The sequence below is a fragment of the Macrobrachium rosenbergii genome, chromosome 13 (assembly GCF_040412425.1).
Source record: "Macrobrachium rosenbergii isolate ZJJX-2024 chromosome 13, ASM4041242v1, whole genome shotgun sequence".
Lineage (NCBI taxonomy): Eukaryota > Metazoa > Arthropoda > Malacostraca > Decapoda > Palaemonidae > Macrobrachium > Macrobrachium rosenbergii.
Window position 1 is genome coordinate 40,176,413 of NC_089753.1, and position 10,156 is coordinate 40,186,568.

General features: G+C 36.7%; 1 long non-coding RNA gene across 1 annotated transcript in view; it reads right to left on the bottom strand.

The window, feature by feature from the left end:
• Positions 1–9,614, bottom strand: part of LOC136844676 (uncharacterized) — a 182,716-nt gene extending 173,102 nt beyond the window's left edge. The window contains exon 1 of the long non-coding RNA XR_010854963.1: positions 9,507–9,614. This is a non-coding gene — a long non-coding RNA (uncharacterized lncRNA). The remainder of the gene's footprint in view (positions 1–9,506) is intronic.
• Positions 9,615–10,156: the final 542 nt, after the last annotated feature.

Here is a 10,156-nt window from a genome sequence, read left to right on the forward strand (position 1 = left end):
TTCCTAATTCTTTACACATTATTGTGCAAATTCTTTTTTTAATTAAAGAGACAGGAAGGAGATTACTCCATTCTGTCCAAATCGGTTGGGCATTAGCATGAAGCCCAAATTAATCACGTCACATCACATCATAAATTATAAAAATACACAGATTCCGCAGAGGGCAGAAAAGAGAAACAACGTTTTTGAAAAGCAGAGTTATCAGGATACAAATGGACAGGTCCAGAGGTTCTGAATGGGTCACTGATCAAAAGAAAGGAAAGGTTAGGGGGAGAGAGAGAAAAGAACACTAACAGGAATCACCACAGGCAAGGAAAAAAAAAAAACATACCACCATCAACTACAAGAAAAATAGACCAGTCTAACGGCAAGATAGAAACGGGGTTTACGGACGGAGGGATTAAAACTACAGGACTGGAGTTTGGCTAAAGAGACTCTCGCTACGTTTAAGCTTAAAGCTCTAGAGAATTCAGAGCAATCTATAATAATAAAATCCGAGAGGATCCGATCTTGTTTGTCCTCCACCGGGTGACAGTAGGGGAGACATGACACAGCCACACACACCCTGCAAATCTGTTTGTCCGCCCCGGGGTGGTGGCGGGCTAGGTAGGGGAACGGGAGGGTAGGAGAGACATCCACCTACCTCCTGCAAATCTGTTTGCCCGTCCCAGGGTGGTGGCGGGCTAGGTAGGGGATCGGAGGGGTAGGGGAGACAGCAGCCCCGGGTTCCAGCACGCGTAGCGCTCGCCAACAAGCTGATGGTTAAATATACCACAAAGTTCCAGAGAGAAGATGACCTGATGTGACTGAACTTGGATGGGAGGTCACCGAAAGCTTTTACCACTGACCTTATCTCTTCTGATGTCTCTCAGGAAAATGCTTTTAACAACTTCTTCCTCTGCCTCTAATAGCGACTACCTACAGACTTCCTCTTCTCCTTTCCTCTTATTTGCAAAAATTCCACTCAGAGTAGATAATCTTTATTTGATTCATAAGTCCTCGTTAAACCAGCATCCCCAGTCATATTTAATATTGTGATGTCACTAAATAGATCTATATATAATCCGAGAATAGAAATAACAAAATATTGTTCGTTTTCATCCTTTATAACATAATAAGAAATTAGAAATAAAAGCACATATCAGTCTTCATTTTCCAAAGACACTCTGGGGTACATAATAATTTTGATGGATATCGTAATTTATATCCTAAATCTGCCTCTAAAAAACAGGTTGAACTTTAGAGGGCTTCTAATTTTCTTTATTTCATACAGAACTTATCTACCCAAGCATAGAAAGATTCTTCACATTGCTCACCCTGAGAGAACTAAACCGTAGTTTATGTTTCACCAGTGATTAAGAAACAGCTTCCATCTTAGGCTTAATTCTACTCAGCCAAATGGACTCTTCCCTTTGAATATTTCAAATTTTTGGGGAGTATGCAGAGTAGGAGGACCATGAATTGCTTGGGGGAGGGTGTTCCAGAGCCCCCCCCCAGTTAGGACACGTACTCCAAGGTTAGGTTAGGTAAAGGTAAGTCTGATTAGGTTATATTCCCCCTGAAGAGCCTACTACAAAAATTCCTACTAGGACTACAGTGGCCCTGACACCCTACTGTGCATTCGCTCCACAATTTTTATCTTATTCTAGTCCACCATCTGAAATCTTTCTTTTGCTTATTTCACAGATTTTACTTTTCTGTACAGAAAACTATTGTGCCGGTTTTGTCTGTCCGTCCGCACTTTTTCTGTTAGCCCTCATGTCTTAAAAATTTACTGAGGCTAGAGGGCTGCAAATTGGTATGTTGATCATCCACCCTCCAATCCTCAAACATACCAAATTACATTTGATTTAGGGTTAAAGTTGGCTATGATCGTGCCTCTGGCAACGATATAAGACAGGCCACCACGGCCGGCTGAGAGTTTCATGGGCCGCGGCTCATACAGCATTATACCGAGACCACCAGAAGATAAGATCTGTTTTCGGTGGCCTTGATTATACGCTGTACAGATAACTCGTCTGCGCCGAAGTTTCTTTGGCGCATTTTTTACCTGTTTTCTTTTATTCTCGAGAAATTCTTAACATTATGACGACACCACTTTCTAACTCCTGATGTACACATATAATGAATGGAAATTGCGAACATAAAAATTTACCAGCTTCATAAATTCTTCATACCAATTACTTCAGACCACGAGCTCTCCAATTTGCTAATTCCATTAAAATCTTTCCTACAAATTTCCTTATCTTTCTTTCCTCCCCCACAAAGAGATGGTTTTACAGCCACTGTATCCAGCATCGTGTCAAAAAAAAAATTAAGTTCTAAGTATCCAAGACATAACTTTGAATTACCCGACAATAAAACCGAGTGGCGACAGCTCAGAAGGAAATTCAGCAAACCTTACATGGAAATTAATTTACTGGCAAACATGCCGCGTCTCAGGGCAGGGGGGAAAAAAAAAGAGAAGGTCCTGCAAATGAATATGTCAACGGGGCAGCAAAACAATTTTTGTTTTTCGAAAGGGTACATTGTGTGTGGTCGCTCTCTCTCTCTCTCTCTCTCTCTCTCTCTCTCTCTCTCTCTCTCTCTCTCTCTCTCTCGTATTCTGTTAAAAAAAATCAGGTACTTTTACCGCCCGTTCGTTTGCTCGGGTCTATCGAGTGCTTTATAACTATTTTCTCTCTCTCTCTCTCTCTCTCTCGTATTTCTGTTGGAAAAAATCAGGTATATACTTATACTGCCCGTTCGTTTGCTAGTGTAACTCGTGTATGTATACGTATTCTCTCTCTCTCTCTCTCTCTCTCTCTCTCTCTCTCTCGTATCCTGTTAAAAAAAATCAGGTACTTTTACCTCCCGTTTGTTTGTTCGTATCTCTCGAGTCTTTATAAATATTATCTTCTCTCTCTCTCTCTCTCTCTCTCTCTCTCTCTCTCTCTCTCTCTCTCTCCAAGATTTCTACGATTGCTCTTTTTCTGCCTATACGTCTGTACGTTTGTTTGTGTCTCTCAAGTGTTTAGAAATATTCTCTCTCTCTCTCTCTCTCTCTCTCTCTCTCTCTCTCTCTCTCTCTCTCTCTCTCTCTCTCTCTCTCTCCTTCCAAGATTTCTACGATTGCTTGTTTTCTGTCTATATGTCTGTCGGTCTGTCGTTTTGTTTGCGTCTCTCATGCGTTTATAAATATTCTCTCTCTCTCTCTCTCTCTCTCTCTCTCTCTCTCTCTCTCTCTCTCTCTCTCTCTCTCTCGCCCGGCTAGGCTACGTGCATCAGAGAAGTCCTGCGTAGAGGTGTGAACGCCCATGGGAACAGGTTTCTACCTGAGTTAGTGCACAGGTGAGAACAGTCCTACGAATCCTACCCACTTCCCAAGGACCCCACCCAACCTTATAAAAACAAAGCTGTCCTCCCGCTAATGTAACTTTATAACTGATCGTTTCGGAAAAGGCCCCACGAAAATGGCTTCGTTTGCTTATTTTCGCTTTTTTTTTTCTGACGGGTCATTTCGAGTCGCCAGCTGCGGTAAAACAGATATGAGAGAGAGAGAGAGAGAGAGAGAGAGAGAGAGAGAGAGAGAGAGAGAGAGAGAGTATTTAACGTAGGTAAAATAACTATTTTCAAGAGGATACAAAGAGAGAGAGAGAGAGAGAGAGAGAGAGAGAGAGAGAGAGAGAGAGAGAGAGAGAGAGAGAGAGAGAGAATATTTATAAACACATGAGAGACGGAAGCAAATGACCAGCCGGTAAAGATAATTTAATTTTCGAGAGATATATATATATATATATATATATATATATATATATATATATATATATATATATATATATATATATATATATATATATATATACGAGAGAGAGAGAGAAACACATATCAGTTCTTTTCCTCTGTACAAGGTCTAAAATTCTAAACATAATCTGCTAAGCAAAGTGGCTTTTTCCTCAGTCCCAGTTTGCCCTGCAAACAGAGAAACACTCGTGCCTCAATTCGAAAAAGATGTTTTATTTGCTAAGGTGTTCCAACTCAGACCGAATTTGCCTACCGCTGAGATTTTAGAAGTGCAATAATGATTGTGAATTTGAAAATGGTGAGATGTATCCCTGTGATTTTGGTAGAGTGACAAGAAAAGAATTCGTTATAATACTTAGTGATTATGATAATATGAGAACTAAGAGTAAAAGGAACGTTATAATAATAACAAGAACTGAAACGAATAATAATAATAATAATAATAATAATAATAATAATAATAATAATAATAATAATAATAATGGCATACAGTGCTATTCTTTTGAACGAAGTTTGCCTCAAAGCGGGTCTTATTCAGAATAATAATAATAATAATAATAATAATAATAATAATAATAATAATAATAATAATAATGGCATACAGTGCTATTCTTCTGAACGAAGTTTGCCTCAAAGCGGGTCTTACTCAGAAGTAATAATAATAATAATAATAATAATAATAATAATAATAATAATAATAATAATATGAAGGAAACAGACCCTCTCTTAAACAGGTCTTGTTGAAAAGGATGGCTGTATTATGAGAATTTATCTTAAACAGGATCTTTTCCATTTTCCTTATAATCCGCTTTTCAGGCTCAGCGATTTTGGTCAGCAACTGGCCAATAATAATAATAATAATAAATGCAATAACAGCAGCAACACCACCACTAACAACCACCACCACCACCACCACAACAACAACAACAACAATAATAATAATAATAATAATAATAATAATAATAATAATAATAATAATAATAATAATACAGGTTTTGTTAAACAAAATGGCAGTTTCAACAGCATTTATTTTATATAGTAAACGCTCAATTCGTCTTCTCAATTGCTTTTCTTACGCAATTAATTGCAACCATTCCAGCGCAAGAAAAACAATTAATAAGAATTGAGCGTTTACTATATAAACCAAATGCTGTTGAAACTGCCATTTTGTTGAACAAAACCTGTATTAAAGAAGGTCTTTTTCCTAATTTTACAATAATAATAATAATAATAATAATAATTACCACCTGAAACTATCAACTACATTTATCGGTCCCTTAAAAGATCACTTGCTCCTATCCCCTGCAGTGAATGTTATCTATAAACCAGAACGAAATAACCGCAATCTGGGACGATTTGAACAACAGCTCAATGTACAAAACCTTTCCTCTTCACTTAGAAGACCCTTAACTAGGTCGTCTTTCACATTATGGAACGTAGACGGGAATTACGCCCTAATTTGGCTCTCCGCTGGTAGACATTATGCGGTGATTAGTGTTTCGAAGGGAGGCAGTTTGTCATAATTTGATCTTTTATTGGTCATCGTGGCAGTCTGCTTTGCTGGAGAGAGAGAGAGAGAGAGAGAGAGAGAGAGAGAGAGAGAGAGAGAGAGAGAGAGAGAGAGAGAGAGAGAAAGGCTAATATTTGTACACGCATGAGAGACACAAGCACAGGAACAGACATCTAGGCTAAAAACAAGCAACCGTAGGAATCTTGAGAGAGAGAGAGAGAGAGAGAGAGAGAGAGAGAGAGAGAGAGAGAGAGAGAGAGAGAGAGAGAGAATATCTATAAACGTATGACAGACACAAGCAAACGAACAGCCATCTACACTAATAACAAGCAATCCTAGAAATCTGAGAGAGAGAGAGAGAGAGAGAGAGAGAGAGAGAGAGAGAGAGAGAGAGAGAGAGAGAGAGAGAGAGAGTACTGATACACGCATGAGAGACACAAGCAAAAGAACAGACATCTAGACTGAAAACAAGCAATCCTAGGAATCTTGGAGGAGAGAGAGAGAGAGAGAGAGAGAGAGAGAGAGAGAGAGAGAGAGAGAGGAAGGGAAGGGTTCTGTACTGAGCAATTAAGACCAGTGCTAAAGGAAAACGACTGCGCAGGAATGATATGAAAATTGGTGTAAATATTTATTTTCCAGAACTGTGAACTAATTCATTCATGGCCGCAAGAAGGTGCAAATTAAAACATTAGGTCCTTTCCATTCTTGAAACTAAGAAGAAACCATTTCACACTCCAGTAACTATACCCCTTTCCTTATCGAATACTCTGAGCCGACGTTTAATTTTCTTTCGCCGACTTTCCCCCCTTCACTCCACTCATAAAGTTACGTCATCACAGGAGACAGGACACGCCCTTGTCTCGGAACCATTTTTACACCAGACCAGAATCTCTTCCCTTCCAGACACTTTAAATCATACCTTGAGTCTATATAAATACTTTTAATAACTCCCAACAAATTATCTTTTATTTTGTTCATGTCTGCTACATGTAGACATTTTCCTTTACTTTCAAACCTGTCAAATAACTCTTCCACATGAATGACTTGATAAGAACACCTTCTTCTATGTCTACAACCACAGTGGTTTTTTCCTTATTAATCCCTTGCCATTTGTCTTCCCTTTTCAGTGAAAATCCTGCTGCAAAAATTCCCTAATGTACTAAGAAACCTTCTTCTATGTCTACAACCACAGCGATTTTTTCCTTATTAATCCTTTGCTATTTGTTTTGCCTTCTCAGTCAAAAGTCTACCGTACAAATTCCCTAATGTACTAAAAAACCAATGTACTAAGAAACCAGTGTGCTAAGAAACCTTCTTGTATGTCTACAACCACACCGATTTTTTCCTTATTAATCCTTTGCCATTTGTTTTGCCTTTTCAGTCAAAATCCTACTGTACAAATTCCCTAATGTACTAAGAAACCAATGCCTTTGTAATTCTTACAGTCACCTGCATCACCTTGATCTTCGTACGGTGGTGCAATTGTTCCTCCGGAGCCTTTCCCACATCCAAACATACCTTACAGTCCCTGGACATTCAATCAATCTCACTTTCACCACTGTACCACAGCATCTCACTTGTAATTCCATCAACCCTAAGTGTCTTCCATTCCACAAGCTTTTAGCAGCGTTTCTTTACGTCCTCAGCATACACTTCTAGAAGCACTCAGACTTTCACTAACTCTTTCCACTCCCTACAATTCAGCTCCTCCTAACTTCTACCTTCCACACTCAAGACACCTTCTTGACTTCACACGGTCGGGTCACGACTGCATCGACTTCAGACATCCTTTTGCATCTTTTATTATCATGCGTATAATTTAATAACGGTACACGACACTTTTATTAATTTTCTGAATTCGCCAGCACCGAATGAAAAGTCTCAGAATCGTCAACACTGTTTTTAAAAGAAAACTATACAAAGATTTGTACGAATTCGGGTTTCAATAGCCGGTGACAAGTGTCGAAAGTACCCTCCTGTTGTACTTTTCATTTTTTAAGCACTTTCGTTTCCAGCACAAAAAAAAAAAAGCTTTTAATAGATTTCCAATACTGTGAGAAACCTAAATGAAAATACAGTTATTATTATAAGCAGTATTAGTAGCAGTAGCAGTATTTGAATTGCTAAAATAAAAAAACACGTATTTCACCGACCTCATAAAGAAATCTATTAAGGATGCTCACGTCTCTCTCTCTCTCTCATTTAAAACTTCAGTGAATTCTTTCGGCCTCACGCTGCCTGCAAATCGGGGACCTTTTAGCGACCCTTGTGTACTTGCAATACCCGAGAGGTCAAAGGTGAGTCACATATTCTGATGACATGACCTTAATATAAGGTCTTTTACGCCTGATCTTCTTAGACATAGTGATTTTTGTTCGAGGATAATGAAAATTATATATATATATATATATATATATATATATATGTGTGTGTGTGTGTGTATCTATATGTATGTATGTATGTATATATATATATATATATATATATATATATATATATATATATATATATATATATATATATATGTATATATATATATACATACACATATACATATACAGATACACACAACATATATCTGTAATATTCACAAATATTAAACCACAAATATAAAATGCATCTTTGTTAGTAATTTTTATAATTTTTTTTCCAAGTCAATGACTCTACGCAAATTCTCCTTTGGCTAAACCCACGCTGTCCTCACCCCACCAATCGTTCCGTTGTAAATAATCAATCAAAAATCCTGAAAGTTACAATCAGGAGGATCCGAAGTAATGTTACAACCTTATAATTCTTACTGTTCCCGTTGTCACTTTTACCATTATACAATGGAACAATTTGTCTTTTCACCCATAGTTCTGGAACCTTTCTGTCACCCAGACATAAAGGTTCCAACTCCTCGTTTTCAATTTGATTGTCTATATTATTGGAAACTTTGTGTCACCCAGACATAAAGACTCCAACACCTCGTTTTCAATTTGATTGTCTATATTATTGGAACCTTTATGTCACCCAGACATAAAGGTTCCAACACTTCGTTTTCAATTTGGTTGCCTATATTATTGGAACCTTTATGTCACCCAAACATAAAGGTTCCAACACCTCGTTTTAAATTTGATTGTCTATACACAGCAAATTATCGGAACCTTTATGTCACCCAGACATAAAGGTACCAACACCTCATTTTCAATTTGATTATTTATATATATATATATATATATATATATATATATATATATATATATTAGAATATTTATGTCACCCGAACATAAAGGTTTCAACACCTCGTTTTCAGTTTGACTGTCTATCTATGAAAAAAAATTCTCTTTTCTTTTAATATACAGCTCTCACTGCTCAATCTGATAATATTAAACAACTAAAAGTGAAAATATAGGAATGTTACCACTGACTCCTCTCCTAATTTTCATTTCTGTAATTCGAAACCATTTGCATCCCTTCTGAGATAAAAAAAAAAAAAAAAAATAAGAATTTTGAAAAACGAATCTGACTTCTATTTTGATATTCATTATTTCAATATTCCACGTGAAAACACTAATACAAATTATCCCCTGTCTGCTGATGGCACATTTTAAATTCTGTTCTGCTATAAATTTAGTTGAAGAAAAAATTATATAACGCAACAGACCTTTGCAGGACTCAGGAACGTCCAAAACATATTCCCGTTCTAAAAGTATTACGTTAATTAGCTGGTAACTGAATTCAAAGTAATATATGACGTATCATGAAATGCATCATTAGACAATACAAGTAGGTAGATTTCCTAAATGTATTTTTGAAAACGCATGTGCAAACACATTTAAATTCTTTATTAATTACCATTCATAATGAATATATTATTCATAATATACTATTAATATACTGTAATATTAATAATGAATATACTACTACTACTACTACTACTAATTATGATATCACTAATTAATAATAATATCACTATTACTAATACTGTTGCTACTGCTGTATATACTATATATGACCGAAAATTACTATCGACTTTTTATTCATTTTTTTTTTATCACGTTTAGGTGACATTCCTTTTTTTCCTTCTACTTATATGAGTGGTCTGGTTAAATTACTTTAATAATTATAATCCTTCTACTTATAAGTGTAGTAGCAGTAGTACATTAGGAGTAGATATGAAAAAGCCCCAAGCCGTAAGTAACTACATAAACCCACCGAACATCAATTTTACCTCAAGGGAAAGCCTTTTGTGCAGCGTTCCACCGAACACAAGTCAATTTCCTTCCCGCTGTAAATTCCTCTTCAATCCTTTGCTGTTGAGGCCGAGATCTCACCGCCTGTTGTGGGAGAGAATATTGAAAAGGTATTTCAGTATATTTCATAAACCCGTAGGGACCTTTGCCGAGTACTGGAGAGTGAAAATCTTAAAAGCTAAACTGTACAAAAGATAGTTTTCGTATGAAGAAATATTCTTTAGAATAACAACATTATATTCAAGTTTTATGCAAAAAAGGAAAATTACATGCTTGCATGGTCACGAGTAAAGGGCTTTGGATGTACAGAAATATAAAATCATAAGCTGTATGTGAAATACCTGACTGAAACGCTGTTGGATTTTTAATATATTGAATTGTTTACATCGGGGATTTGCTACAAAACCAAATACCCCATGAAACATTACCTCAAAGGCTCTAAATCCCGAAAGGATTATCTACAAAAGCGAATACATTTGATTTGATTCCACCTGTTAGCGCAAACTTGCACACAAAAAGGGAAAATAAAAAATATAAAAAATCTGATCACGTTCACAAACAAACAACGAGTAAGTCTTGGTATGTGTGTGTGTGTGTGTGTGCGTGTGTGTGTATGAGACCATACATA